The following is a 27,878-nucleotide window of genomic DNA, read 5'->3' as shown; positions in this document are numbered from 1 at the left end:
AAAAGCTCCACCAAAGACACAGTGTGAATCCCATTCAGCAAGAAGCACAGTGGACATAATCTTCATGATTTGTCATTGAGACAAATCAAGGAAAACTGCGGAGAATAGCAGCAACTCCTATGCATGGCTTTCACAAATCTCAAAAAGGCCTTTGATGCTATCAAGAAAGAGGAACTATGAAACATCCTTCTCAAAATTGGCTGTACAGAAATTTATCAATATCCCCTGCCTGCTGCGTAATGGCATGCAAACCATGATCGTCATCAATGGATCGCTCACAGACTGAGTTTCTGTGCAAACTGGGCTCAATGTCTCATTGCACCAACTCTCTTCTCAATCTTCCTGGCCAGAATAGTCTACCCCAAATTCATTAGTCTTCCTGCTGGTGTAGACTTAATTTACAGGACAAGCAGAAAACTGCTCAATCTGCATTACATCCATAACCAAGAATGCCCCACCTTGTGTTGTCAAGCTTCAATGCTTATGTATGCAAATGCAGAGGTCAAATCCAAACGATCATCAATGCATGAATGGACCTTAGGCTAAGTGTCCAAAAGACAAAGGTCCTCTACTACTCTGCTGTCACCACATAATACTGTCCCCTGACTATCAAGATCCACTGCAAGCCATAGGACAATGTGAGTCAATTCCCAAACCTCGGGAGACTCTTATGAGAGATCTTTTCGATGATGAGTTTCAACATGCCTCCAGTGTGCCTTGGGCTATCTAAGGAAAAGTGTTTAAGAACAAGGACCTGATACCAAGCAGATGTTTGACAGGGCAGTGGTGTCACCTAACCTTCTTACATGCATAGGAGATATGCGCAATGTACAGTAGGCATTTCAAATCCCTTAAAAACTGAATACCTTTGTAAAATCCTGCAAATTCATTGGAAGGACAAGAGCTTCAAAATCAGAGCCCTCTCTAGGCCAACATCCCTCAGTATCAAGGCTGTGTTGAGTGGGCCTCAATGTCCATGGACCTGACACATAATGTTTCATCATGGCAAGAAGTACAAGGAGGTGAAACAAAATGCTTCAAAGACATTCTGAAGGCCTCCCAGAAAACATGCGACATTCCCATTCACGAGTGGAAATCTGCAAAAAATTTGGAGAAGAACTATTTGCAAAGGAGACAACCATATTGGGCATCTCCAACAGTCCCTGATGGGAGCCATGTACAAACAGCAGAACAGGCAAGGGGAAACCCAAGCATCCGAAACACTTTGCACTTCAGCAAACACCACCTAGCCCATCGGTGACATTGCCTGTGGTTTCTGTTTAGTCACCTCAGGAACTGCAAAACCCAGAGTGGAAGAAAGTCATCCTTCATCCTGAGGGACTGCCTAAGGGAGCAGCAAGAAGACTTGCCAACACAGTTGTTCCTCTTATTTGGACAACACTTAATCACAGTATAAAGCTAAGGAAGATTGAAAGTGGAAAAAAAATCTATCAAAGGTAGCTCAAGAGTTAGCTTGGATACCAAGAGCATAAATCTGAAAGTTCCTCAGGACATGATCCCAGAAGTTGTACCATAATAATGAGTTGTTCATTTACTGACTCCTGTTAAGGACTCAGGGGGACTGCCACTCAACAGCAAAGACCAGACCAGTGCAACTCTCACTTTGCATGTGTCTTTGACATATACCAGATGTCGCAGAGGCAATTGGTCAGCTTGTTCCCTTTCCCTGAGCCCAGGCATAGTTCTCCCTTCAGACCTTAAACAAGACTTTGCTTACAGGGGAAGGTTAATAAATTAATCAGGGTCTAGACAACTTACTGGCACTTATGAAACTGTATCTGCAAAAATTGTCACTTATTTTAGCAAAAGATCAACAGAAGCATCTGGAGGTCAATTAAAACAGGATACACATGATGCATTATGTTGGCAAGAATGTGGAGAATATAGTTATGAATATTCATAAAATATTGTTATAATTTCAGAGTTTGGAAGAAAAATGGATTCTGATTTTCAGTTCTGAGAATGTCTCATTTTTTATAAAGATCAGAAAGTCATTTTGAACATTGAACATTACACAGAATTTTTAAAAGTTATTTGACTTCAGCTAAATTACCAGCAAGCTATCTGGTAGATAATTGCTAAGGTATTTGCTGATTTGAGTTTTATGACCAATAAATAGAGGAGCTGAAAGCAGTTTTGTTCTGGGAGAAGAGGTCCATAACGGCAGAGGTTATGTCAAGAGCAGTCTCCTAGCAATCGGGACAAGAGGAACAAAATCCTGAGTTGCTTAGAGGTAAGAGGGAAGAAACCTTTAGAATTATAAAGCAGTTTGTGTTGGGGGGAGGGGGCAGGTATTGGTGTCAGAGAGGAAGGCTTCCTATAGGATTGTTGATGACATGAGTTTAGGGAACTTATATTAAGCAATAGTGAGCTGAATTAGCTCAGGACAGGCATTAATTGAAGAAAATAGCATCTCCTGAATGCACAAGATTTGCTTTTAGGAAACCCATTACAGCTATGCCAGCTGAACAAGATGTTTTAACGTTAAGAGAAAGGATGACTTTTCATTAAGGTTTCAATGCCTATAAGGTTATTTGCTGGAATAAAATAAATGAAACCACTTTTGATATTTGTAATGAAATCATTCCAATAATTCTTGCCAGTTTGTGTATTACCTTTCTGTATAAACTGGTAAATTATTTTGTGAAAGGTATATTGGTGATCTCTCATGAATATGTTCAGTGACTGACTTCTAAGGTATATAAAACAAAAATTAAATTTGTGGTCTATCAAACAAGGTTTCATTCTGGAATCTAAACTGTCCATTAATGCCATCAGTTGAGACCACAGCAATATGAAATAGCAAAAAATGCTGATTTAAAAAAGCATGTGTATTAAAAGTCATGGCAGACATAGAATAATTTGATATATGATGAATAAAACAGCAAAATTAAATATCAGTTTTGAAAAAAATATCAATAATCAGGAAGGCTGTGATTTGAAAATATTTAAAACTTTGTGTATGACCTTTAAGAACAGTAAATGTGAATTAGAAGTAAAAATATTTGGGTGCAGATGTTTCCGGCATTATCAGCAGTGGTCAGAAAAACACATCTAGATGTTAACCAAACTGGTGGTGACCTTTCAGATTATCCACAATTCTAATTGAAGTAATTTGTCTTTGAAAATGTTCATAAACAAATAAAACATCATGCCAAACTGCCTGTTTCAAGAAGTCACGCCATCCTTAACCAAAAAGGTCATGAGTTTATTTATGCATGAAATTTTAAAAATATTAAATTGCAAGCAACCAAACATGATAAACTGTGTTTATTTTATCAAGAACTGCATCAAGACTTCTGCCTCCAGAAGGTAGCTTAATTAAATCATCAAACGTGAAGTTTCTGTTGTGCTGGAGGACTTGTCACACTGCAATAGTGTTTGCTGCACAAGGATAGTTTAGACAATGCCATTAAAGATGAACTGTACTGAGAAAGAGAGGTGATAAAAGAGTGATACAACATTCTTTTTCTCATTAAGTTCCTTCCCTGTCTTTAGTTTACAACATGCTATGGTTTGATTTGTGCCACAACTCCGAGAGATAGCGCTTGTTCACGACATTGTTAAAGTGTATGGGGTCCCATCAGGCAGCTGGAAATAAGTTTTTTCCAGGAAGGACCACTGAACTACATGCCAATCAGGCAGTGGCAATGCCACCAGCTGGCTTTCCCTGGAATCGAGTCCCCAAGGCGTAGGTTCAACACAGCGAGTGCTGCTGGTCAATCGGAAGCCAGCAACTCTCACACTGAGTGATGTCACAGTAAAGTCTGTAGCTGATGGTGGAAGAGTGCCCCTGGACTCCCAGAACTGCAAAGGATCAGAACAGAGATGTTTTTTTTCTTGGATGGATGAATGAATAGCGTCCTCAGGTTGGGGTCTGTGTAAATAGGTCAATGGTAGAATTAGAAGCACGGACAGGGTGTGGTTCCCAATGGTCATCCTCACACACAATGCCCAACCTCTCCATTAGACACTGGCTGCATTTGATTCTGCTATAGGGAACACCATATAGTGACAGGTCTGTCTGTAGCTGGCTGAATCCCAGTAGCACAGGACTGAGGCCCTTAAGTGGACCTTAATTTGTCACTTAAGAGTTTCAATTGGCAGCAGGTCAAAGGGTCTTCCTGCCCAGTATCCAGTTCTTGTGGAACTGAGACAGTGGCAAGATTTGAGTAGACCACCAACATGGGTAATATTAAGTGCCGTCTTTACCTCCAAGCTCACCACCTCTGGGAGCAGAGGATTCCTCCTTGAGCATTTGCAAGCGACATGACTATATTAAACATCAAAGGAATCAAATTGTTTCTCACTAGCACTACCTTGCACATTTTTACCAGAAATGACTGGATGATTATCAGGGTCAGAGTTTTGGTTAATTTTCCTCTTCTTTTCTTTGAGTTATTGAAGCTAATGGTAATGCTGTTCTGACTATAGGTCATCTAGTACAGGATGGGGATCGGACTTGGTAATGTCTTGCTTCATAGTTCAGTTGACAGTCTCACTGAGCTTTCACAGGAAGGTGCCATATTGTGAAAACACTGTAAAATTGTTATGCTTCCTACATAACAGGGTCTATTGATTGTAAAGTACTTTCTGACGCTCTGAGGGCATAAGAACATAGGAATTAGACGCCCTTCAAGCTCACATAATCATGGCTAATCTTATTCTGGTCTCAACTCACTTTTCAGCCTGGTCCCCATAATTTTTATCCACTTTTAAATCAGCAACATATCAATTTCTTTCCTGAATCAATCAATTGATTCCACCTCCACTGCACTCTGAGGCAGTGGGTTCCACAGATTCACAACCCTCTGGGAGAAGTAATTTCTCCTCACCACAGTTTTTGACCTATCTCCTTTCACTCTATATCTATCACATATTGTTTGAGGCTATCTCACAAGCGGCAGCATCGAATCAACTTCCACCTTAACATGCCACCATATCCTTCCTCAAGTAAGGAGATCAAACCTGGGCACAATACTCCAGGTGTGGTCTCACCAATGTTATATAATTGCAACAACACATCTTTACTTTTATAATTCAGTCCTTTTGCAATATATGCCAGAATTCTAAAAGCCTTTCTTAATATTTGCAGTACCTGCATACCCACTCTCTGCGATTCATGCACAAAGATGCCCAGATCCCTCTGCACTGACACACTTTGAATTTGCTTCCTATTTAAATAATAATTTTTCCTTGTATTTTTCTGGCTGAAATGGACAGCATAACACTTATCCACATTAAACTCCATCTGCCAGATTCTGGACCATTCTCATAACCTATCAGTATCCATCTGTAAGCTCTTTATCTCCTCATTGCTGCTTGCTTTCCCACCTGTTTTGGTATCGTCCATGAATTTTGCTATGCCACACTCTTTCCCTGCTTGCAGATCATTTATATAGATTGTAAATAGTTGGAGCCTGAGAACTGAACCCTGGAGCACTCTGTTTGTCTAGACAGCACCATCCAGAAAAGGTCTCATTTATCCCGACCCTGTGCTTGCTGCCAGTTAGCCAATCCTCTATCTAAGCTAAGAGACTACCCTTAACCCCCTTCCGCCCCGGCAATCTAGTCTTCTGGATCAGTCTTATACCTTGTTAAATGCTTTCTGGAAGTTTAGATATACTACATCCACTGGATCCCCATTATCCAAGATCTCCAGCAAACTTGTCAAGAGTGACAGTCCCTTTATGAAACCAAGCTGACACAGGTGAAGTGAGGTTTGTTTTGCCAAGTGTTCAGTTATCTCCTCCTTTATGGTTGACTCAATAATAAGGGTATACAATTAGCTTGTTTCCAATCCATTGCTATCTTTTCAGAATTCAGGGAATTTTAGAAAGCCATAAGTACATCCACTATCTTTGCTGCCACCTCCTCTAATACCCTAGAGTGCAGGCGGTTAGATAGCAGGAATTTATCTGCCCTTAATCCCATCAATTTACTTATATACTTTTTCCTAGTTTTAGTAATTGCACCAAGTTCCTCTGTAGTAATTGCAGTTTTTGGGGAAAAAAAACTATCTTCCAGTGTGAAACCAGAGGCAGGATATTGGTTTAGTGCCTCTGCTATTTTTGAGTTTCCCACTAGTACCTCACCGGTTTTGTCCTCTAAAGAGCCAATGTTTACTTTCATTATTCTCTTCCTTTTGATGTACTTATAGAAGCTTTTGATATCAGTACTGCTAGTTTCCTTTTGTAGCTCATCTTAGCTCTTTTGATGTTTTTAGTTACCCTTTGCTGACATTTAAAGTTCTCCCAATCCTCCAGACTGCTTCTAACTTTTGCAGTATGATATACCATGGTTTTTGCTTATAAGACATTATGTAAATGCAAGTCATTCCTTTCTTCTTAACAATGTTCATTGTAAAGATATTGCAACATATTTTCATGGTTACTGATGTCCATTCATTTTGGCATTTGTCATGCTGTGACCCAGTTGAATTAGACAGAAACTAGTACTGCACTTGCCTCATTGGAAACATACCAGAAATAACTAACGTATGAGAATGAAACATGTTATTGAATATGAATTACTTAAAAACAATTCTTTCTCCCTAAAATCCTATGAGCACCTACATCTTGAAGACTTTTAATGTGGACCATATGTCCCAAGGCACATCATAGGAGCAATTGCATGGAATAGTGGGCATTGAGCCATAGAAGCAGAAACTGGGATTGGTGAACCAAAGCTTAAATATGGAACTAGGCTTTACGGAGCAGCTTACAGGAGGAAAGAGAGGTAGAGAGTCAAAGGGGTTTTATCAGCAAATTTCTGAACTTTGAGACAGCTGAAGATATGGCTACCGATGATGGAATGAGAAAATGTCAGGCGTGAACAAGTGACCAAAATTGAATGAAAGCAGAGATTTCAAGAATTGGAAGACTGGACAAGGTTACAAAGAGAGGGAAAGAAAACGTTATGAAGAAATTTAAAAACAAGGGTGTTGATTCTAAAATGAAGGTGTTGCCAGATCAGGTCAGTTGGCATGCCCCCATTCTTATTCTATAGTCTCCGTTTCCTGACCATAGTTTCACTTATTTGTTTGTACAATTTGAACCAAAGATGTGGATGACCCTGGTAAATCCACACTTATTAATTATCTCAAGCTAACTAGAGAAGGTGGCAGTGAGTGTTCTCTGTGAAGTGTTGTATTTGTTGAGGAGTGTTAGTTAGGAACTTTCAGGACATTAACCTAAGAACAATGAAGGATTGGCAGTACATATCCAAATCAGGATGGTGTATGTCTTAAAGAGAAACCTGAGGCGCATGACTTTCTTTGAAGATAAGAGAACATTTTACAGACCTTTCCCTCAGTAATTATAAAATTGAGACAGATTTATTGGGGAGAATTGAAATACCTGATTGTCTGACTTTTTATATTAAGTGGAAGTCTGGCCCTCGGAACGTCTGGACTCAGTACAGATGTGATCAGGCAGTCACTTGGCCCAGCATGGCATCCTCTTGGCCCGGTATGGCAATTTCCCAGTGGCCCAGCATGGTGGTCTTTAGCCAGTACATGGTGGCCTCTCAGCCCGGTGTGGCGATCTCCCAGTCACCCAGCATGGTGGTCTTCAGGCAGCATGTGGTGTCCTCTTGACCCGGTGTGGCGATCTCCCAATGGCCCAGCATGGTGGTCTTACCCAGTACATGGTGTCCTCTCGGCCCGGTGTGGTGATGTCCCAGTGCTCATCATGGTGGTCTTACCAAGTACATGGTGTCCTCTCGGCCTGGTGTGGTGATGTCCCAGTGCTCATCATGGTGGTCTTACCAAGTACATGGTGTCCTCGTGGCCCGGTGTGGCAATCTACTGATGATCAAGCATGGTGATCTTTGGGTAGTATGTGGTGTTCCTTAGCCTGGTGTGGCGATCTCCTGGTGGTCAAGCTTGGTGATTTTGGGCAGTATACGGTGTCCCTTAGCCTGGTGTGGTGATCTCCCAGCAGTCAAGCGTGGTGATCCTTGGGCAGTACGAGGTATCCTCTCGGCCCGGTGCGGCGATCTCCCAGCGGCCAGCATGGTGGTCTTCAGGAAGTATGTGGTGTCTTCTCGGCCCGGCGTGGTGATCTCCTAGCAGCCCAGTACGGTGGTCTTCGGGCAGTGCGTGGTGTTCTCTTGGCCTAGTGTGACAATCTCCCAGTGGCCAAGCGCAGTGATCTTTGGGCAGTACGTGGTGTCCTCTTGGCTCAGTGCAGCGATCTCCCGGTGGTCAAACATGGTGAGCTTTGGGCAGTAATTGCTGTCCTCTCGGCTCAGTGTGGTGATCCACCGGTGGTCAAGCGTGGTGATCTTCGGGCAGTGTGTGGGTGGTCTTGGGGAGGCTAGATGTCAACATGGACCGGATCGGAAGACAGTTTCTCCTTACTTTTTTTCTCCATTTTATAATTTATTCCTAAATCTGCAATGCTGGGCCTATTTTTAACTTCTCTATTTTTTCCATGAATTGTAACTGAAAAGCTGTACTCAGGGACTTTTGTATCTAAGGTGGCACTATAAGCAATAACTTGCATACCTTACACTCTACTCATTTGAGTACATGTGACAATAACACTAATTCTAATTCTACTAAATATCAAAAATTCAGTCCATGATGTGTATGCACTCTTCTAAGAGATGTAATGGCTGCCATCTTGCTGTGAATATCTGTTCATTCACACATGACAGTTATTCGTGCCACAGAAGGAGGCCACTCAGCCTATCGAGTCCTTGCTGGCTTCCTGCACAGAAGTTCAGTCCATTGTACTCTCCTCTTGATCCCCATAACCTTGGAAGTTTATGGCCTTCAAATGTCAATCCAATTTCCTTTGAACTAGTTGATTGGATATTTCTCTGTCCACCTCATAGGCAACAGGGTGGTCACCACCATTCACTATGTGAGAATATCCTTCCTGATGTTCCCCATGAAACCTTTACCCTTGCTCCTTTGTCTTTGCCACTTCAGCTAACAGGAAAACGTTTCTCTTGTCTACCTTATTTAAGCCTGCCATAATCGTGCACACCTCTCCAAAATCTCTCATTAATCTTCTTTGCTTTTAGAAGAACAAGGAAAGTCTTTCCAACCTAAATTTGTATTTCATGTTGTCACAAAGTTGGTCCTTTTTTCTAAAAGCTGTTCCTTTTCTCAAGGATACTGTGTCCTTGGTTTTTTCCCAGAGGGATCGTAAAACCCTCCAGGCTCCAAGGTGTCTAGTTTGGTACAGAGATGAAAAAAGATGTTGAGAGGCCTTTTGTTTCTATGTAAACAGATGACACTTCAGGCCAAAGTTGTCATGTGTTAGAAGTGATCTGTATAATGAAAGGGGAGTGGTCAGCTCTGTAGCTGGCAATTCAGTCCAGAGCAAGTTCGGAGTTCAGCTGTGTGGAAACAAGCTGCTAAACTCTCTTTCTCCTTCTGCTCTTCTAACTTCAACCTGTAAGCATTCGTTCCATTTTCACTGTATTTAAGGGGGTTTGCTTATTGGGACTGTTGCATATATTCAGAACAGGATAATTAAGTCTAATTTGGATAGACTGAGTTCTGTAGGGGTTCGTTATTCTGTTCTTTGTGTTTCATTGTGTAATTTTGTGAATTAATTTTTGTCTGTTTTAAAACCTGGTAGTCAACCTCGCTAACTTACTCCAGGTAATTGTCACTGTCCACTTACCAAAACAAATTGCAAAGATATGGTCTGGGCTGCCTGATTAAGAATGTTTTGAGTGGTCTGGCTTAGTCCATAACAATGTGCCTATCCATAGAACTATTTCAGTAAATCTTCTCTGCATGTTCTCAAGGCTCACATATCTATCTTTAGGTGCAGTGTTCGGAAATAAACCCAATACTCTAGTTTGGGCCTTTCCTAAGATTTACAAAAGTTCAACATAACCTCACAGATTTTGAACTTCATATCTCTGTACATGAAGCTGGGATTTAAATCTTCTTCTTTTCTCCCTTGAATTTTTAAAATTTCAGTTGGATTTTTAGATTAGACTCCCTACAGTGTGCAAACAGGCCCTTCAGCCCAACCAGTCCACACCGACCCTCCGAAGAGTAACCCACCCAGACCCATTTCCCTCTGACTAATTGACCTAACACTATGGGGCAATTTAGCATTGCCAATTCATCTGACGTGCACATCTTTGGACTGTGGGAGGAAACTCACGCAGACACAGGGAGAATGTGCAAACTCCACACAGACAGTCACCTGAGGCTGGAATCAAACTTGGTAACCTGGTGCTGTGAGGCAGCAGTGCTAACCACTGAGCTGTCACCAAGTGGCAGTTTAGGTAACAAGCCTTTTATGTGGCACTTTGTGAAATGTTTTCTTAAAACCCATGTAGACAACTGCAATCACATTGCCTTCATCAACCTCTGTACTATTCACAAAAAGAAATTCAATTAGTTTATTAAAGCATAATTGGTCTTTTCCAATTTGCTACTGGTTCTCCTCAAATTTGCAAATGTTTTCTCTTGTTTACCTTATTTAAGCCTGCCATAATCTTTCACACCTCTCCAAAATCTCTGATCAATCTTTGCTTCTAGAAGAACAAAAAAAGTCTTTCCAACCTAAATTTGTATTTTATGTTGTCACAAAGCTGGTCCCTTTTTTCTAAAAGTTGTTCCTTTTCTCAAGGATTCTGTGTTCTTGGTTTTTTTCTCTCCCTGATTACAGATTCTAAAACCTTACTACCAGACTGTGGTTTCCATAATTTGGAGATGCGGGTATTGGACTGGGGTGTACAAAGTTAAAAATCACACAACACCAGGTTATAGTCCAACAGCTTTAATTGGAAGCACAGCAGCTTTCGGAGCGACACTCCTTATAACTCACCTTACACCCTTCCTTGAATAGTGGTGTCACATTTACACTCTCCATCATTTGGCACCTCCTCCAAATGTAGGTAAGATTGCAAGATTAAGGAAAACACTCACATTATCTCTACCCCTATTTCTTTTAGCAAGCTGGGAGGCAAGATACTTGGATCAGGTGCATGTCCTAGACATAGCCAACATTTTCTGGATCTCACACTATTGCTTCCACTATGCTTGCACCATCTCTACTCCTGGCAGGCTCAAAGGGCCAAATGGCTTACTCCTATGCCTAAGTCCTATTTTTTGACAGATATGTTGTCTGAATTATCTTAAGTACTAAATGCTGATACAAAGAATGTTTCAAGTTCAAGCATAATCCTGTGGCACTAAGCTTTCTTTTTGCCTGATAGGATCCAATCCACCTCATCCTGTATGCTTCATTTTTATATGCTGATGGAAGATTTTGGATTTCCTTTTACATTGATTGCTATTTCTGTTCTTAATTTTTTGTTTGCCCATCCTCAGTCTTTAACTAATGTATCACTTCCTTTAAGGTCACCTACTGTTCCACCAGAGATTTCCTTATCATCTAATTCAATTTTATCCTGGTTCAATCCTTGCTCAGCACATTGAAATTAATACTCTTCCATTTTAGGAGTAATGTACATATTGGTCCTAGCTATTATCCAATACTAATCTAAACCTTATAATATGATGAACATTCTTAACCAATGTTCCCCCACAGACACATGGTTCACTTAGTCCTCCTCATTTTCCAACACCAGATGCCACAATGCCTCATTTCTAGTTAGACCAAGAAAAATTATCAAGAAATTTCTCTTGAACATATTTCAGAAATGTGGTCTGTTAGTCTTTTTTTTAACACTTTCCAAATCAAAATTTGGATAATTGAAGTCCCAAAGTATCATCACACCACGCTTCTTGCATGTTTCTGATATTTCCTTGAATATTATTCTTCTATCTCTCTTACTATTTGGAGGCTTATAGAATACTCCAAGTAGAACATAGAACATTACAGAGCAGTTCAGGCCCTTTGGCCCGCGATGTTGCGTCGACCTGTGGAACCAATCTGAAGCCTATCTATCCTACACTATTCCATTTTCATCCATATGTTTATCCAATGACCATTTAAATGCCCTTAAAGTTGGTGAGTCTACTACTGTTACATGCAATGCATTCCACCCTCTGCTACTCTCTGAGTAAAGAAATTACTTCTGACATCTGTCCTATATCTATCACCCCTCATTTTAAAGCTAACTCTCCTCGTGGTAAGTCATCAACATCCGAGGAAAAAAGTTCTCACTGTCCACCCTATCTAACCCTCTGATTATCTTATATGCCTCAATTAAGTCACCTCTCAACCTTCTTCTCTCTAATGAAGACAGCTCAGGTCCCTCAGCCTTTCCTCATAAGGTCTTCCCTTCATAGCAAACAACATCCTGGTAAACCTCCTGTGAACCCTTTTCCAAAACTTCCACATCCTTCCTATAATGCGGTGACCAGAACTGTATGCAATACTCCAACTGTAGCCGCATCAGAGTTTTGTACAGCTGCAACATGACCTGGTGACTCCAAAACTCAATTCCTCTACCAATAAAAGCTAACACAATGTATGCCTTCTTAACAACCCTATCAACCTGAGTGGCAACTTTCATGGATCTATACATGTGGACACTGGGATCTCTTTGCTCATCTACACTGCCAAAAATCTTACCATTAGCCCAGTACTCTTTATTCCCGTTGTTCCTTCTAAAGTGAATCACCTCACATGTTTCCACATTAAACTTCATTTGCCACCTCTCAGCCCAGCTCTGCAGCTTATCTATGGCTCTCTGTAACCTTCAACATCCTTTGACACTATCCACAACTCCATCAACCTTAGTGCCTTTCACAAATTTACCAACCCAGCCAAGCAGTGGACCCAAAACAGATCCTTGTGGTACACCACTAGTAACTGAACTCCAGGATGAACATTTCCTAACAACCACCACCCTCTGACTTCTTTCAGCTAGCCAATTTCTGATGCAAACCGCTAAATCGCCCTCAATCCCATGCCTCTGTATTTTGTGAGAAAGTGAGGGCTGCAGATGCTGGAGATCAGAGCTGAAAATGTGTTGCTGGAAAAGCGCAGCAGGTCAGGCAACATCCAAGGAACAGGAGAATCGATGTTTCAGGCATAAGCCCTTCTTCAGCCTACCCTGTGGAACCTTATCAAACACCTTAGTGAAATCCATATACACCACATCAATTGCTTTACCCTCATCCACCTGTATGGTCACCATCTCAAAGAACTCAACAAGGTTTGCGAGGCACGACCTACCCTTCACAAAACCGTGTTGACTATCCCTAATCAAATTATTCCTTTCCAGATGATTATAAATCCTTTCTCTTATAACCTTTTTCAACACTTATTTCTTATTTCTTAAGCTAATCTTCCAGCCACATATTTGTCTTTCCCATTTCCTATTTATAATGAAATGCAGCAATTATTATCTTTGCAATCTTATTTCTTTTGGTTTTTACGTCTTAGCATATGGACTCCATCCTTGCCTCCTCAAGGATATCCAGTTTTCCAATACTGCCATAATTACCCTAATCATTTTCCCCTTCTTACCTTTTCTGAAGCATCAATGTCATTGTACATTAACACACAATCCTCATAGTCCTTCAGCTACAGTGCCACTACATTATACTTCCACACTGCCATTGGTGCTTTTAGCTCAGTAATCTCATTCATCACACTTTGAACATTTATATACATGCTTTGTAATCTTGTCTTTGTATTCCTTGTAGACCCTTTTAGTCTGCTCCTGTTTAATACTATGACCACCCTCTCTAATCCTGTCCAGCATTCTACTTTTATTTACTGGTGTCTACCTCTCTGACACATTTGTTTAAACCTTTTCCAACCTTATTAGTGAACCTCTGCAAAGATATTGATCCCAGGCTTGTTGTGTGAAATCCATCCCTTTTGCCCAAGAATCTGAAACTAATCTTCCAGTCACATATTTGTCTTTCCCATCTCCTATTTCTAATGAAATGCAGCAATTATTATCTTTGGGATCTTATTTTAAAGTTTCATATTAGCTCCAGAAAATCTGACCATACCAATAGCATGCAGAGTAGAACAATCATAATGTCAAGCTTTATGCAATACTGACTTGTCAAAATGATTAGTGAAGACAAAGGTAGGTCCCTTACAGAGGAACAAAGAAATGGCAGACCAATTAAATACATATTTTGGTTCTGTCTTCATAAAGGGGAACAAAAATAATATCCCCAAAATGTCAGGGGACACATGGTCTGATGAGATAGAGGAACTGAAGAAGATGGTGTTGAGGTAACTGATGGGATAAAAGGCAAACAAATGTCCAGAATCCAATATTCTGGGGTTCAGGTACTTAAGGAAGTGGTATTAGAAAGAGTGAATGCATTAGTGGTCATCTTTTACAATTCTACAGGCTCTGGAACTGTTCCTTTAGATTGGAGGGTAGCTAATACATCATCACTATTTAAAAAAGGAGATAAGGAGAAAAAGGGGAATTAAAGACTGACTAGTCTGACATTGGTGACAGGTAAATGGCTAGATTCCATTATAAGCAATTTAATAGGACCGCATTTGGAAAGCAGTGACAGGATCATACAAAGTCAGCATGGATTTATAAAAGAGAAATCATGCTTGACAAATCTATTTGATTTTTTTTTAGAAAAGGTGAAATAGGGGAACCAGTGGATATAGTTTATTTGGATATTCAGAAAGTACTCAGTAAGGTCACAGAGAAGATTAATATGGAAAATTAAAGCACGTTGGTTTAGGGGTTGTAATTTTAATATTTTTCACTGCTTGGCCCATTGCCTTGGAATCTACGGTGCTTCAAGTAATGACCTAACCACTTCTTAAATATGCAAATGGCTTCCTCCTCTTCCACTCTTAGATTGGATGGTAGGTAATGTAACTCTACTTTTTAAAAAAATGAGGTAGAGAGAAAACAGGGAATTATAGACTGGTTAGTCTGACATTAGTAGTGAGGAAAATACTAGAGTCCATTGTAAAAGATTTAATAGCAAGGCACTTGAAAAACAGTGACAGGATCAGAGTCAGCATGGATTTCAAAAGGGAAATTATGATTGACAAATCTACTGGAATTGTTCGAGAATATAAGTAGTAGAGTTGAGGGAGCCAGTGGATTTGGTCTACTTGGACTTTTAGAAGGCCTTCAATAAGGTTCCATATAATAGATTAGCATGTAAAATTAAACACATGAGATTGAGGGTAGTGCACTGACATGGATAAAGAACTGTTTGACAGACAGGAATAAAAGAGTAGGAATAAATGGGTTATTCTATGAGTGTCGGTCATTTACCAGTAGAGTGAGTAATTGATCAGTAGGGTATTGTAGGGATCTGTTCTTGCGCCCCAGCTATTCACAATATATATTAATGATTAAATGAGGAACTAGATGTAATAGCTCTATGTTTGCAGATGACACAAAACTGGGTGGGAGGATGATCTGTGCAGAGGATGTAGAGATACTTCAGTTCTGATTTGGATACGTCAAGTGAATGAGAAAATGAAGTATAATATTGGTTTTGTGAGTTGTCCACTTTGGTAGCAAAAACAGTAAAGCAGGTTACTATCAGAATGATGATAGATGAGGAAATGGGGTGGTGCAACAAGATCTAGGTGACCTTGTACACCAGCCACTAAAAGTAAGCATACAAGTGCAACAGGTAATGAAGAAGGCAAAAGGTAGGTTAGTCCTCATAGCAAGAGGATTTCAGCATGGGAATAGGGTCTTGGTGAGGCCTCACCAGAGTATTGTGTGCAATTTTGGTCTACTTATCCAAAGAAGAATGTTCTGATTGTGGAGGGAGTGCAACAAAAGTTTATCAGACTGATTCCTGGGATAGCGGGATGTATGAAGACAGAATGGATCAGTTAGGACTATATTGACTGGAGTTCAGAACAATGAGAGGGTACCTCAATGAAACATATAAAATTCAAACAGGACTAGACAGGACAACCATGAAAAGGATGTTCCCATGACTGTGAAAGCCCAGAGCCTGAGGTCACAGTCTAAGGAAATGGGGAAGGCCATTTCGGACAGAAATGAGGAGAAATATCTTTGTGGAATTCCCTGCCACAGAAAGTGATTGAAGCCAAAACTTTGAGTGTTTTCGTTCAGGAGATAGATATGTTTCTTAGTGCTAAAGGACCAAAGAGTTTTGGGCAAAAGTGGGAACAGGGTACTGAGTAGGATGTGCAATATTATCATATTGAATGTCAGAACAGGAATGAAGGGCCAAATGGCCGACTCCTGTTCCTATTTTCTATATTTCTATGTTTCTGTTTCTATGTTTTTAAGATGTCAACAAACGCTCATCAACATAAACAGTCCCACACTAGGGCTATATAAAGGGAGGAACCATGAACTATCTGAAATTTGTTTAGAACGTAAGTATTTAAACCCATGAAGTTTGATGAATAAGCTTGGTGAGCTATAGACAAAAATAGCAGTATGAGAATAAATGTATGCTGACAATAATGGAAATATAGCTGAGGGCGATGAGAACTAGATAGAGTCATAGAGTCATGCAGCATGGAAACAGGTCTTCAGTGCAATTAGTCCACACTGACCATGTCTCCAAAGTAAGCTAGTCCCAACTGCCTGTGCTTGGCCCATATCCCTCCAAGACCTATTCATGTACTTATCCAAATGTCTTTTAACATTGTAACTGTACCTGTATCCACCAATTCCTTTGGCAATTCATTCCATACATTCTATGTAAAATGTTCCCCCCATGTCCTTTTTAAATCTTTCTCCTCTCACATTAAAAAAAAATGCTCATGTTTCATCTTCAATGCTATAACGTATTGAAAGAAAGAGACAATCAAAAATGGCTGTACAGATATAATCCAACTAATTTTTAATTCCACGGAACATCGAATTTAAATTTCACCATCTGTCAGAGTGGGATTCAACTCTATGTCACAGAACATTAGACTGGGGGTTCCGGATTACTAGTCCAGTGATATTACCGCTGTGCCATCCTCTCCCCTAATTTAGCACTTCCAGGTAATAAATTTGCTGGGATAAGTGGTTAGAAAGGGGGGATCAGGTGGAATGGATTGTTCTGGAAAGAACTTGGATGAATTCAACACTTCTACTTGTACCCCATTGACAAACAATGTTGCAATATCTACACTTCAGTTAGAAAGTCCTAATTGAAATCTGCTACCTAACTGAGACTTCAAGGACACATTATCAGTGTCTATGAAGATTTCTAGGGTCCCACCAGGGCCACTCAACTCCAGACCTGTTTTTTTAACAGCCTTGGTCCAATATGACCAAACTGCCGAAATTAAGAGTTGTGATGAGAGTAGGTGCCCTGATACCAGGACTCCATTTGTTCAAGTAGGGCACTGAGAAGCCAAGGCAAAACTGAAGACAATAGGACTCAGGTGAATAATCACTACCAGTGGTCACTAATCTTTTTAAGCACACAGCTACTTTTTAGAATTTAACTGCAACCCAGGATCTTTCCCTTATGCATTTTTAGTACCTCATCAATCTAAAACCAAGAATATGTAATTATTATTTTGTCTTTGACTCACCAAATCTCAGCCTGATGATTGCTTATCTTCTGTGAGAAGTCTGGTTTGTATTTTCTTCAAATGGTCATCTGTGAGGTGGGTACAAAATTTGAACATGATTGTCTTCATTTGGGACAATTCAGTCTCACAGAGATATGGGGACTCAAGGTAAGATTTCAGGATGACAGAAGCAGGTGTTTTTCTCCGTTTACAACTTCCCAATCTGACCCTTGATCTGACTTCCAGCTCAATATTGTTTTAATTATAATTAATCTCTGTAAAAACTCTGCTGCTTTGTAAATCAAACATTTGGATAAATTTGGTAACGCACCCATCAGTGCCTATTTGAAGGAATGGATTGCTGGGTGGAGGGTTGCTGGGTCAGAGATGTCTTTTGAAGATGTGGCGGCATGGTGGCTCAGTGGTTAGCACTGCTGCCTCACAGTGCCAGGGTCCCAGGTTTGATTCCAGCCTTGGGCAACTACCTGTGTGGAGTGTGCACATTCTCCCTGTGTCTGCGTGGCTTTCCTCCGGGTACTCTGGTTTCCTCCAGTAATCCAAAGAAGTGCAGGTCAGGTGAATTGGTCATGCTTAATTGTCCATAGTGTTAGGTGCATTGATCAGAGGGGGGTGGGTTACTCTTCGGAGGGTCAGTGTGGACTTGTGGGCCGAAGAGCCTGTTTCCACACTGTAGGGAATCTAATCATGTAGGCACTGACACTGACCACTTGTGTTTAGTCATTTGACCTACTTGTGGCACTACTGGCTGGTCCTTATGTCCAGAATCCAAGTATGATCTCCCTGGTTTCATCCATGGAGCAATAGTATCGCTCCTCATACCTACCTCCAGTGTCATATCTGTCACTCTGAAACTCTCACTCTCCTGTAATGAATTCTTACATGAGGAAATTTGTTGAGCCAATTTTGTATACAGCAAAATAAAGCAAAAATAAAAGAAAGGGATAAAATATTTCTGGTATTGATCAAGAAAATAATTTTGCCCAATTTGGAAGTCTCTGAAGAACTTTATTGTCATCTTATCTCCTGTCACATTTTAATTCTCCACCTTTCTCCCTCTCTCTGTTTTCTGTTGTCTGCAATGAGGCTTAACACAACCAGAAGAAATAGCATCACATCATTCAATTTAGCATGAGACAGCTTTCTGGTGTTTTGATGAGTTCAATTGCAATCTCTGTCCCCTTTTTTCCTTTTCTCTTTAGTGGTGTTCTTGTTTTTGATTATTTGATTCAGTCAGTGACACAAACACCTCGTCTAGAAATATAACACCAACGTGAATACTTTAGTTGCTGGAAATCTGAAAGAAAGGCAGAAAATTCTGGAAATATGCAACAAGTTTGGCAGCATCTGTGGAGAAAGAAATAAAATTCAGATATCAAGTTAGTGACCTTGCAGAGCATCATGAGATCAGAACATCCAGACACATCCCTTGCTTTTTTTTTACTTTATTCAAATTGCCACTTCATTTGGCTTTACAACATCAACGCTTTCATCATTTAACCCATCCTGCCTTCTAGTCTGTAACAATCCTTCCTTTATGTTCTTTTTCCAACCCTTAACCTGTTCATTCACTTAAAACCTAATTCATCTCAGACATTTCCAACTTCTGATGGATCTCATCAATATGAAACATTAAATCTATAATGATTTGCCAGCTTTCTTAAATATTTCCAGTGTTTTCTAATCTTAGCCCAGAAGAATTTGTTACTTTTAGAACCATAGAACCAATTTTTTTTAGCCAATCATTCGTCATTGCTGTTGTAACTTCTTTGTTCTCATCGTTTAGCACCAGAAAGACATGCTGCTGTGTTTGAATTGAATCTATTCCTTGCTGTAGATTCCCTTGTGGCCCAGCCTCTTTAGCAGGGTGATGTCCCTTTCCTGCAGGATTGATTCAGATGGGACTGTTCTTTGCTAAGGTTGCTTTGAATAATGTTTATAGAGCTTCTTGGACTTCAGGACAAGCAACCATTGAAGGCAGTCCATTGTTTAGCTACAGCTTTGCACATCAACCTGAACACAGTCCTGAAGCACAATCCAGGAAGTTGTGACCCTGTCCACCGTGTATTTAGTCTACATTTTGGTTAAGTTCCCAATCATGACCACTTTTTATTGTTGACATCTCCCTATAATTTCTTTGATCCACTACACCCTTCCTGCATGTTAATGGTCTGTCGATGTAACTGCAATGTGAGTGCACCCATTTCATTCCTCAGCTCTAACCAGATTGATTCTGTACTTGAACCCTCTGAAATATCCTCTTTCTCCAGCATTGCAAAACTCTCTTTAGCCAATCTCACTGCCCTTCTCCTTTCTTCTTTTATTATCTTTTCTGAAGATCTTGGACCCATCAATATTGAACATCCAGTCTTCCCCTTGCTCATTTTATAGCCTCCCACTCAGATCTACACCCTTACAAGTTTGCTGTCTCTCCAGCTTCCCAGTTAAGTAGTGCATGTCTCGAGACTTGGCTGTGACTTATAAACCCCACTCTGAGATGCTTCCTCGCAGATCAGATACCTCCTTGATTCCAGGTAAATGTTTTGGGCCTTGAGAATCATCTACAATTTATAGCCTTCACTCTGAGCAGATCACAGGTTGGATGTCTCTCCAAATTCTAAGTAGTTGGACACACTGGAGTTTCAGGTTATTTGATTTTAACGCAACACAATGTCACTACAAGTTCTAACATGGCTGCCACAGATATGACTGTACATGTGCTTTGTATTACCCTTTTCCAAGATTTTGTTTGATTTGGATCAATATATAAATAACAGAAATGTCTGTCAATCTTGCAAATTGTTCCCCAGAAACATGACACAAATACAATTAATTAAATATTAAAATGAGACACATTAAGATTAGATTACTTACAGCATGGAAACAGGCCCTTCGGCTCAACAAGTCCACACCGGCCCTCCGAAGAGCAACCCACCCAGACCCATTCCCCTACACCTAACACTATGGGCAATCTAACATGGCCAATTCACCTAACCTGCACATTTTTGGACTGTGGGAGGAAACCAGAGCACCCGAAGGAAACCTGCTCAGACAGGGGGAGAATGTGCAAACTCCACACAGACAGTTGCCTAAGGCGGGAATTGAATCCAGGTCTCTGGCACTGTGAGGCAGCAGTGCTAACTACTGTGCCACCATGCCGCCCACTAAGCAGTCAAAGTTGGCAAACCCATAACATATATGGTAATGAATAAAATGAATGTATTATTGGAAGGATGTGATTACAGTGGAAGGAGTGCAGTGGAGATTCACCAGGATTTTGCCTGAAGAGAGGCTTATAGGCCTGGGTTTGTTTTCTTTAGAGCAGGGAGTGCTGAGGGAGACCTGATTGAAGTGGTGAAGGTTATGAGGGGCTTGGACATGGTGGATAGGAAGCAGTCATTCCCCTCAGCTGAAGGGTCAATAACAACAGATTACAATTTAAAAGGGAAGGCAGGAGGTTTGAAGGGGATTTGAGGAAACATTTCTTTCACCCAGAGGATGGTGGGAATCTGGTATACACTGCATTGGTGGGGTATTCAATGGGAAATGTCACAACCTTTAAAAAGAACAGGATGGGCACTTGAAATGTTATAACATTCAAAGCTGGGAACCAAGTGCTGGAAAGTGGGAGTAGACAAGTTGACACAAGCTCAATAGGATGAAGGGCTTCTTCTGTTCTATATGACTGTATAGCTCTATTATTTCCATTAAAATCCTGAACAAAGAAATAATTAATCTCCTGATATAATCGACTGTAATTTCTCATCTCACGTTTTATCTGGTAGAAATCTGCCTACATTCTTTTTCTTAATTTACAGTAAACTCTTACTGTTCAAAGGGACTGCGTTGTCAGAGAAAGTCAGAGTCAATGATTTTTGGGAATGGCCAACATATGCAGTGCATGAAGCATGCATAGTGCACACTTTCACTCTCAACAAACCATGAACAAACATTGGAGGTGCATGGGCTACAAGGTACACTTTAGATTTTGTGGATAAGGAAATTCATGAAGAGTGGATGAGGGAATGGCAGGACTTTGATGTGTTATTTCATGGGATATGGATATCACAGGCAAGGTCAGCACTTGCTGCTCATCCTGAATTATCCTTGGGATTGTATCAAAGACCCACATTCCTCAATTGCAGCAGTCCACCCAATATGACTTTTTCTGTAGTGTTTCAATATAATTGAGTGGCATACAAGGAGATTTTAGGGGACAGATCAAAGGAAGCCACATTGCTATGGATCTGGAATTCCATATAAGCCTGAACAAGTAAGGATGCCATTTCTCTTTCTTCATTAGTGAACCAGATAAGATTTTTAGAGCAATATAAGATTGTTTCATGGTCACCATGACTAATGCTAGCTTTCCAATCCAGATTTATTTATTAATTGAATTTAAGTTCTACTAGCTGCCATGGTGAGACTGGAATCCATGTCCCCAGATCATTAGCCTGGTCCTCTTGAATACTAGTCCAGTAACATTGCCAATATGCCACTACATCTCTGTAAATTGTGTACAAATTTAAGTCATAATATCAAACATACTATCTCGTAAACTCCAGCATCTTACTCCAAAATCATTCTTCTTGACATTGATCTTTTTGATCATGGTTCCCTATTTGTGCATCCACTTGGTAACTTGACCATGTAAGTTTTAAAGTTTTATTTAGACATATCAATATTTTCATTTGTGCGCTAGAATGTTAAGAGCTGTACAAAAGACATGTGGAGTTATGCACTGCAAATAGTAAAACATCTTATTGTCAATTGCTTGATTTGTTTGCTGTACAGATGATTCATTGGTTTTAAATTATGGGTTAATTAGAGTTGTTGTTATGGACTAGGTCAGACCACTCAAAACATTCTCAAGCAGGCAGCCCAGACCATAACTTTGCAATTTGTTCCAGTAAGTGTACAGTGAAAATTACCTGAAGTAAGACAACTAGGTTGACGACTAGATTTTTAAACAGACAAAAATTATTCCCAAAACTATACAATAAAACATAAAGAACAGAATAAAGAACCCCTACAGAACTCCTGTCCTCGGATGCTGCCTGAATTGCTGTGCTCTTCCAGCACCACTGATCCAGAATCTGGTTTCCAGCATCTGCAGTCATTGTTTTTACCTCAGTCTATCCAAACTAGACTTAATTATGCTGTTCCAAATACACACAACAGTTCCAATAAGCAAACTCCCTTTAAAACCCAGTATAAATGGAATATATGCTTACAGGTTGAAGTTGAAGGGCAGAAAGAGAGAGAGAGTTTCCACACAGCTCAGTGTTGAACTCCTCACCAGTTCAGGACTGAACTAAACTGCTCAGCTCGAGAGCTGACCACTCCCCTTTCATTATACAGGTCACTTCTAAAACATGACCATTTTGGCCTGAAGTCTCATCTGTTTACATATAAACAAAAGGCCTCCCAAAATCCTTTTCATCCCTGTACCAAACCAGTGTGATTGGAGCCCGACCTGGTATATTAACCCTCTGAAAAAAATCAGAGGACAGAGTCTCTTTGAGCCAAGGAACAGCTTTGAGATAAAAAAAAGTGACTACCTTTGTGACAAAGTCAACACATTGTTTCAATTAAATATTCAAATCAAGATACAAAGTATCATAAGACAGCAACCTTTCAAACTATTCGATGAAAATTAAATATAACACTCTGCTAGGTTGCCACCTGCTCATTAGAAATTCGTGAAAACTTTCAGCAACATACAACATCTCTATCTAGATGAAAATATGTGGATTCAGAACTGTTATGTTTTTACAATTTCTTTAGGTTTTTACAATTTCAAAAGAATATTAACTTGTGATTAATGAAAACAATATTTTGTGTATTCCAATATATTGTGGTAAACATTTCCAAATAAGATTACTATCCATCAATTCAATCACTATAAATTCACAAGTAATAAATCTCACAATTATATTGTAATCTTGTTATTCATAATGCATTAAGGTACCAAGTAATGATGAGAATAAAAGCAATAGATATTTGTCAAAGGTATCAAAATTAGCAGTCTACATGATCACAGAAAGACTGTGACTATATGCAATGTTAATAAGGAAATACAAGTAGTCTGCATCTGTATGATGCTTTATTCTGACTACAATTTTCTTCAAAATAAGCCGCTAGTTGACTTGTGCTCAAATTTATCTCAAACTAGTGAACACGTTGGGGTGTCATGTTACATTTACACGGTGGCTCAGTGGTTAGCACTGCTGCCTCACGGCACTAGGGACCAGGGTTCAATTCCCACCTCAGGCAACTGCCTGCGTGGAGTTTGCACATTCTCCCCATGTCTGCGTGGGTTTCCTTCGGGTGCTCCGGTTTCCTCCCGCATATTTGGATGGGTTGGACCGAAGCATTTGTTTCCATGCTGTACATCTCTAAGATTCTGTGCAGGTTGGGTGAATTGGCCATGCTAAATTGCCCCCAGTGTCAGTTGCAGGGTTAAATGAAGGGGAATGGGTCTGGGTGGGTTACTCTTCGGAGAGTCGGTGTGGACTTGTTGGGCCGATAGGCCTGTTTCCACACTGTAGAGAATCTAATCTAAATGTGCTATATACATGCTGTTTCACGTAATATGTATTTAAAGTGATCTTGATACACTGTCTCATCATTGAAAAACTCTACCATCAAACAGTTTATAATATGGCAAAAATTGAAGAGTATGAAGATGACAATGTGGAAAGCTGAATAAAATTTAAATACTATTTTATAGAATCTCTTCCACAAAAATAATTTGAATCTCCTTATCAGAACATTAGCATAGAATTAAAAAAAATTATTTTATATGTTTTCCATAAATCACGTACAGTCTAATATATCGTGAGCCATATTGAACCAATTTTCACTCACAATGCAAGGTTGTGTGGAAAAATAATTGTCTCTATGATAGATCAGAAATCTGACTTATCTAAAGTGGTAAGCTTTGATGTTTCAGTTTAAAAAACTTTGGAATTACACATGGTATATAGGCTGCTTCAATGTATTTACTGCAACAAAATATGCATTGATCCCAGAGTGAAATGTATTGACTACCCTGTGACGATGTTTAGATGCTATGAATGCATTGGGAAGACGTCCTGCAGGGAAACCCTGTTGTGAGGCTGTGGGGATAGTTTGCTTCTTTTCTTCTGAAACTAATCAATGAACATTTCAGTCCAAATGCATATGTACTCTTTGAGATCTTGAAATCATTAATTTTATTTAATAACTTAAATTATTTATAAATTATTTTTGGATTCTGAGATCTGTGAATCAGCAGATCTGTACATATGGTTTAGAGTTAGCGGTAGGATTACTAAAATATGACATCCTAATCATTTGCAACTGAGAATTATGAGTTTTCATTGGTAGTTTTATAAAATCAGTTTCATTGATTTCTTGCCACTGATTAATTTTTGCCATTATTAAATCTGAGTAGGTTATAGACTAAGGTTATTCTTATTCACTAATGGGATGTGGGCATTGCTTGCGGGCCAGAATTTATTGTCCACTGCTAATTGCTGAGAAAAACAGTTGAGAGTCAACCACATTGCTGCGAATCTTTAATCACATTTAGGCCAGACCAGGTAAGGATGGAAGATTTCCTTCCCTAATAAGAACATTAGTGAACCACATGGGTTTTTACAGCAGTCAACAATGGCAAAAGTGAGGACTGCAGATGCTGGAGATTAGAGTCGGGAGTGTGGTACTGGAAAAGTGGATCACCAGGGTTTGATTTAATTCCAGATTTTTATTCAATGCAAATTTCATGATCTGCCATAGTAGCAAAATACTGCAGATGCTGGAATTCCAAAATAAATGCTGAAGAAACTCAGCAGCTCAGGCAGCATCTGCGGACAGACGAACAGCTAATATTTGAAGTTCAAAATGACTCAGTTCTTGAAGAAGTGTCATACTGGACTTGAAACATTAACTTGATTGATCTCTGCACAGATGTCATCACACTTGCTGAATTTCTTCTACATTTTCTGTGCTTGTTTCACTCTCTGCTGTGGTGGGATTCAAACCTACAACTCCTAGAACATTTTTCTGAGGCCCTGGATTATTAGTCCAGTAACTATCATGACACAACCATCTCCCCTTAAGGTCTGTCAATTTTCATTCCTTCATTAACCCACGCTCAGAGAAACACAAGATGGCTTTGATATTCCTCACAAGATGTTTCAGGGCTCTATAAAAACTTTTCACGTTCACATCACGTGATTGTAATTAATCAGATATTTATTTACAGTGATGAGTTAATGACTTACTTATTTCCTTAAAAGCAAGAGTAAAATTTTACACTGTGGAATTAACAAGAACTTCTTTGATAAATAACATGTATTGGTGTGTAGTAACTATTTCCTTTACACCAACATGGTTTTGTGTATCTATCAAACTTTTAGTTAATGGATTTCTATAATTTTCACATTACTGGTTTATTTTCTTATCCAAAAGCGAATGTAAATGAGCCAAAGTTCCCTGACATTCAGCATGCTAGGATCAGAAAAATCATCTAACTTTAATTGCTTTCCCACCACCAACCTCTGGGTCTGGTTGCATTAGTCTTCCACGTACCCTTTCTCCCTCAATCTAATCATGTGCAGCCCATTTGATGCCCATGTCCAATCCAACCCTCTGCTATCATAGAATAAAATCATGATGATCAGAGAATGAGGCTATTTGGCCTATTGAGATCATGCTATGATTTGGAGATGCCGGTGTTGGACTAGGGTGTACAAAGTTAAAAATCACACAACACCAGGTTATAGTCCAACAGATTTAATTGGAAGCACACTAGCTTTCGGAGCGACGCTCCTTCATCGGGTGATAGTGGAGGGCTTGATCGTAACACAGAATTTATAGCAAAAAATTTGCAGTGTGATATAACTGAAATTATACATTGAAAAATTGATTGTCTATTAAGCCTTTCATCTGTTAGAATACAGTGATAGTGATACAGTGATCATGCTAGTTCTCCACAAGAGTTATTTAGCTAGCCCTATTTCCCAACCCTTTAATAATAGTCCAATCTTTATCTGGTTCCCTTTTAAAGGTTTGGATAGAATGCATCTTCATCAACTCCTCAATGATTTAAAAAGATGAAAATTTCCTATAAATCTAAATTCAAGTGTGTTTCCTCTCAGAATTAAAAATCCTGCATTCTGAAATCACCTTCTTGATTTTATCTGAAGTATTATAAAATACATCCTTTGATTTAGAAGATAGAGAATTGTTCACCGACTGCAAATAATAGACCATCCATCATCAAGATGAGAAAAAGTCCACTTGCTTTTCTAAACGAGCCTACTTAGCAAGCAGCAAGAAAATGGAAATGAATCATTTCGTTGAAGCAGCCAAGACTCAGACTGGTGTCAATGTATTGATATATCTACAGACAAGAGCGAAGTTACTTGAGAACATAAATTTGTTACATGCTACTTACACTTTTAAATTCAGTGCCAGTTACTTCATCTGCATCCAGGAAGGAAAAGGCACAAGAAACAATTGGTTGACTGTGAATTAATTTCAGCTCTTTGACAAAATCCTGGAATTTCTCTAATGTTCAGATGTTGAAGGACGTTCAAATGTATTGGGCTCAAATTTTCTTTTATAGATAGCCCTGTCAGGGGCTGTTGTGAAACTAGAGCACTGCTGATGTAATATCACTGTGTTTGTTTGCTTCCTTCCTCCTCCAGCACTGCAAATAAACTTTCACAAATAAATATCAGAGATAGGGATTGTTCCAAAGTGCCACTAGTCTATGAGAATCTGATTTCTTCAGTCTCAAATCTCAGCAGAAATCTCATTTTAAAGCAGAAAAAGCATCACCAATGAGCAGAAACTGCAAAATAGCAAATAGATTGTTTATGAACCTAATCATTTATTTGCAACAAAAATCTGCCATCTATACCAAGACTTTTCTCTCTTCAGAAATGTATTTCCTGCACTTAATCTCGGGTAACTGCAATTTAACCTCTTCACACCAGGTCTTATCGTTTTCACCAGTGCATGATTCAAACAAATGAATGATCAGTGGCTTTGCACAATGCTGCAAACATGAAGAGACTTTGAAAACTCGCTTAAGTGCTGATTTCGAAGGGCTAGAATCATGAATTGATGTGCAGTGTAAACAGACATGATTATGGGGCAACATTTAGACAGAACTGAACGTTGATTTTGAATGTTATTGTTGTTATTCTACACATTGAATCAGGTGCAATGGCAACTGCGAGAGAATGTATTTCACTCAATTAGTTACATTTCAGATGATTGCTGATTCAGTTTTGTTAATTATTAGAAAATCATTCGTATTCTTGAACTAGTGCATTAATGTCATGAGGTATCTAACCACATCTTTTTTATTGACTTACCAGATAAGCTACCTTGCAACGTAATTTAGTAGATGTGCTTCCTTTACTAAAGCAGATTACAATG

The 27,878-nt window shown here is 39.6% G+C and overlaps 1 protein-coding gene across 3 annotated transcripts in view; it reads right to left on the bottom strand.

Annotated features, from left to right (window-relative positions):
• LOC122555560 (tyrosine-protein phosphatase non-receptor type substrate 1-like) overlaps positions 1 to 27,076 on the bottom strand; it is a 54,306-nt gene extending 27,230 nt beyond the window's left edge. For 2 of the 3 annotated variants that reach the window (XM_087992392.1, XM_087992394.1), the window contains exons 1-2: positions 26,887 to 27,076; positions 17,445 to 17,512 (exon numbers count right to left, since the gene is read on the bottom strand). The gene's annotated coding sequence lies outside the window, so the exon portion shown is untranslated. Of the gene's footprint in view, positions 1 to 17,444; positions 17,766 to 26,886 lie in introns of those variants that run through there. The other variant, XM_087992393.1, reaches the window with a different exon arrangement.
• Positions 27,077 to 27,878: the final 802 nt, after the last annotated feature.

Source organism: Chiloscyllium plagiosum, unplaced genomic scaffold, assembly GCF_037043375.1.
Source record: "Chiloscyllium plagiosum isolate Xiang-an unplaced genomic scaffold, Cpla_swu_hap1 HiC_scaffold_12, whole genome shotgun sequence".
NCBI classification, from domain to species: domain Eukaryota; kingdom Metazoa; phylum Chordata; class Chondrichthyes; order Orectolobiformes; family Hemiscylliidae; genus Chiloscyllium; species Chiloscyllium plagiosum.
The sequence above is the reverse complement of the archived record's forward strand: the minus strand, read 5'-3'. Positions and strand labels throughout refer to the sequence as shown.